General features: G+C 39.3%; 1 pseudogene; it reads left to right on the top strand.

Moving 5' to 3' along the window:
* LOC107181861 overlaps positions 1-265 on the top strand; it is a 1,447-nt pseudogene extending 1,182 nt beyond the window's left edge.
* The last annotated feature ends 4,377 nt before the right edge of the window (positions 266-4,642 follow it).

Raw genomic sequence — 4,642 nt, 5'->3', positions numbered from 1 at the left:
TTAATGAGTGTGGGAAAGCCTTTAGGTATAGTTCAGCTCTTGTCCACCATCAGAGAATTCACACTGGAGAGAAGCCTTTGAATGTAATTGGAATGAGCAAAAGATCTCTCTGAGTTACTGCTGAATTAAATATCAGAGAGTCTACACGAAAGAGAGCCACACACCTGTTTTTCTCACTTCCTCTGAGTCTGAAGACCCCCTGTCTTACTATAAAAGTATGAACAACTTAGGATGTGTCCCTTCTGATGCAAATCTTTCACTTTAGAGAATGGGGATAATTGGGCAGGTCGTCCTGGCACAGTGATTAGCAACCTGGTCAGTTTCCCTAGGAACAATACCAGCCTTAAAAAATTAGGAAGCAAGCAGCAGATTAAGTGCTGGAAATAGAGGGAAGCTCTGGGACCAATCACCTTCGATTATGGAAGGGAGTTTGCACTAGACCAGAGTTCTCATACCAAGGGAGCCTTTCTTACCAAGGTGAGGGTGGAAGCACAATAGGAGTAAAATTCTAAGGATTCCTCTAGTTGGAGTCAGTATAGTCAGCACAACTGGCAGTGGAAAGAATGTTCTGGGTCCTGTTACTTGCTAAGAAAGGGAAAATGAACTTTAAATGTGTTGAAGTAACTACAAAGTGTTAAAAAAAGAAAGAAAAGAAATGGGAAAGGATGCTATAAGTGGAAGTCACTGTTCCTAATCCAGCTTTAAGTTTTGATAAAAAAAAATAGGGTGATGAGGGATTTGTTATCTGATTGGGGGTGAGGAGTTTCTGAAAGCATTCTGGCAATTTTTGTGGAGAACCCAGGACTAATTGGGAAATACAACTAATCAGTGAGTCTAACATGAGGAAATGGATCAAAAGCATTTAGAATGTTTTTGTTTTCTTTCCTCTTCTCTCCCTCTTCCTCTCACCACTCCTGTGATAAAAAGTTGTTTAATTCAAACCCTAGTGACTAAGGATGCTTTTAAGGAACTTGCTCAGCCAGCTTGCCCTGCCCTCTGTCACCTATGACCTGTGACATTTGGCCCCAGAAGCCAGACTTCTCCTGACCCCACCTCTGACTTCAACAGCAGAGTATGAATGCAAACAAAGTGCAAAGCCCAGAGAAGGAAGGCTCTGGCCTGTGCCTGGTGGCAGGGCTCCTTGCCGGGGTAAGTTGGAGCTCCTGAATTTACCAGCTGAAGGGATGACCTCATTATGTTTTCCCAACTTATCCTGCTCATCCTGTAGCATAAATGAAGTGCACTATTAAACAGAATAGTTTTTCATTAAAAAAAAAAAGATGACTGATTGCCAAGGATTCAGAGGAGGGGGGATGAACAGGTTGAGCTCAAAGGATTTTTAGGACAATAAAACTATTCTGTGTGCTATTATAATGAAGGTTACATGTTATTACAAATTTGTCCAAATGTATAGAATGCACAACACCAAGAGTGAATCCAAATAAAAACTATGAACTTCAGGTGCAGGATGTTCATAGCAAGGGAGGTTGTGCATGGGGACAGTTAGGTGATACATCGGAACTCTCAATAATTTCCCTTCATTTTTGCTATGAAATTAAAACTGCTCTAAAGAATAGATTATTTAAAAAATATATGTAAGCCTGAGTAAGTAGAATAACTATTTCTGATGCACTCTTCCTGGCACACCCTGCTAGCCACTGCAAAGCACATTCCACCAACAGGACACATAAGTAGAACCTTCATCTGTTCCAGGAGTTCCAGGAGTCAAGGAAATAAATTTTTTCCAAACTCCTTTCCCCACTCTTCACCTTGCTTTTCCAATCAAGTCTATCCCAGTTTTTGTAGTCCCCAAGTTCCACAATTAGAAATTCATTTATGCATCATTTTAGGGAGAAGTAATACCCTAAACATTAATAAATATTCTCTGTATGTGGGTATAGCTTCAGCTCCTTTGCTTAGACCAGGTTTTGATCGGAGATACTTGGCTGAAACATCAGAGATACGCAGGCATTGGGAAAAAAGAGGCGGGGGAGGAACCACAGAAATATAAGACTGGACATACTGAAGATAAATTCTAAGGACTTCACCAAACGTCGGCTTGAATTTTAAAACTTTCAAATATATTTGATTTCAAAACAGTGTAATTGTCCAAATGAATAGTTTCTGCATCTTGGAGAATGTTATAAAGTTTTCTGCCATTCCCTTCAATTTCTCATCTTGGATAAGGTTCTTAACTTCCCTATGAACCAGTTTATTCCCACATGTGAAATAAAAACACCACTTGCTTACTTCTGGGAGAGGGTGAAACCTGGAAAAAATCAGAGTGCTGTGGTCCCACCCTAAACATTCTGGCATAAACGAAACCTAATTCAAATGAATAGTGAGTGTAGCTTTGAAGGAGACAATAACTCACAGAAAGGCAACCTAGCTGTAGGGGAACAAATAGGTGGTTGGTATTGTCCAGTTGGCACTGACGGTGAAATCTCATGGGAAACACAGACTAGACATAATACAGTTGTGCTTGATATTAGAGCAATCTGACAGCACCCCCTTCACTCCCTCACATTGTCCTTAAGTCACTGGGTCCTGCATCGATTTGCCCTTCTCCTGAGTTCCCCAGGCTGAAAACTCCAGAATTGAAGAGTTTATTAAGGAAATTTACGGACAGAAGTAGAGTCTTAGCCAACAGTAAGAGGGTAGATCTCCACACGGGAAAGGGGATGGGGGGTTGATATATATAGCCTCCAGGCTTGTAGCCAAGTGCCATGTGCTTGATAAACACTGTATATTTCAAAGCAGTGAACAACTTAATGGGCCTACTTTCCTATGTAAGAACATTCTTTTCAGATGATACGAACCTACCTCTCCCAGGGTGAACTGGCGGTCACTGAGAGCAATGTGCTTCTTAAGATAGCATTTGGGTACATCAAGCATTAGAAACATTTTGCCTAACAATCCACGAGGAATTGACTCCTTTATTCTTCCAAGCATGGGCTTGGAGTGGGCTTTCCTGCGAAGTAGGAGTGTACAGGAGGTGAGAGGCCATGAAGTAGCCATGGGCTGCACTGCACCGGCATGAAGTTAAAGGGAGTCTGCATAGAGTTGGTTGCCATACAGACTGTGGATACAGAGATATTGGATGTGATGCTTCGAAGCTGTCTGACATAGTCTGAAGTGTAAATATTGAAGTAATAGAAACTGAGTCTTCTAACTTAAGGAGTCAGCACAGTCAAATTTCCTCAGACCACTATAAATCATCACATCTCAGTCCTCTCACATTTTCCATGACAACAGTGGCTTCAATAACCACCAGACAGACAAGATATAAATCTACATATTGTATTTAGTAATTAGGTAAGCATCACCATCATTCACTTAATCAAAATCTTCTTGACCTTAGCCTTATCTTTATTGTGTCTTCAAAAGCAATAAACTGTTCAATTTTTACCTGGAAATTTGAATTACATCAAGAAATATCAGTCTGGCTGGTGTGTCTCAGTGGTTGAGCGTTGACCTGTGAACAGTAGGTCATGGACCAATTCCCAGTCAGAGTACATGCCTGGATTGCAGGCGCCATTCCCAGTGTAGCATGTGCAGGAGGCAGCTGATCGATGATTCTCTCATCATTTACGTTTCTATCTTTCTCTCACTCTCCCTTCCTCTCTGAAATCAATAAAAATCTGATTTTAAAAAAAGAAATATCATAGACTCCAAGAATTTATTAACTAGAAGAAACTTTAGGAAGTTACTTAATTTACCTGTCTCCAGGCAAAACTATTTGAATATATATATATATATATATTTATATATATATAATTTTTAAAGACCTCCAGATATACAAATTTTAGATATCACTTAGTTACTGATTTTAGCAATATATTTCCATCTCTTTGTTTTCATAATCTAGATATATATAATTATAAATATTCTCCCATCTCTCTCCTTGTTGTTGTACCTAGAATGACCTCTTTAAAATAGGTTGGACACATTTTGCAATCCTTTACAAAAAAAAAAAGAATATGCTCAACAAAAATTTGAAGAATTAGACAAGGTCAATTTATTATGAGTTTTATAGGAAATAGTTTTTAAATCATTATTAGAAATATTAAATCTTTACCTTAAGATAAGTAGGCAAGGGTAAGAGCAGGGAAACCAAGTAGGAGATTATTGAAATGGTCCAGGAAAGTCCAGGAAAGAGATGATTGTGGCCTGGACTAGAGCGGCACCCAAGGCCACAGTCAAGGTATTTTTCTGGAGATAAAAGCAGTGGAACATGCTGATGGATTATCTGTGTGGGACCAGGGAAAGAAGGCAAAGATGAGTTCTAGGATGGAATGGCCAGATGACTGGGATCTACTTCAAAATATCCTGGGTGAGGGGCAAGGGGGTGGTGGAGGAGAAACAAGTTGCTCCTAAGTTGATCACTATTGAAGCTGAGTGATGGGTACATAGGTTTCACCTTCCTGTTCTGCCACTTTTCTTTAATTCACTTTATAAGGAAAATATACCTTCACCCAGTGATTTCAATTCCATAAATCAACCCTAAAGAAACACTTAGAATGAAAAACATTTTATATAAGGATGGCCACAGCATCCTTATTTCAATATTTATAATATTTCATTATTAGAAATAACCTTGTTGACTAACAAAAGGGCAAAAGCATGAATATTATATGATATG

This window comes from Myotis davidii, unplaced genomic scaffold (genome assembly GCF_000327345.1).
Source record: "Myotis davidii unplaced genomic scaffold, ASM32734v1 scaffold132, whole genome shotgun sequence".
NCBI classification, from domain to species: domain Eukaryota; kingdom Metazoa; phylum Chordata; class Mammalia; order Chiroptera; family Vespertilionidae; genus Myotis; species Myotis davidii.
The sequence above is the reverse complement of the archived record's forward strand: the minus strand, read 5'-3'. Positions and strand labels throughout refer to the sequence as shown.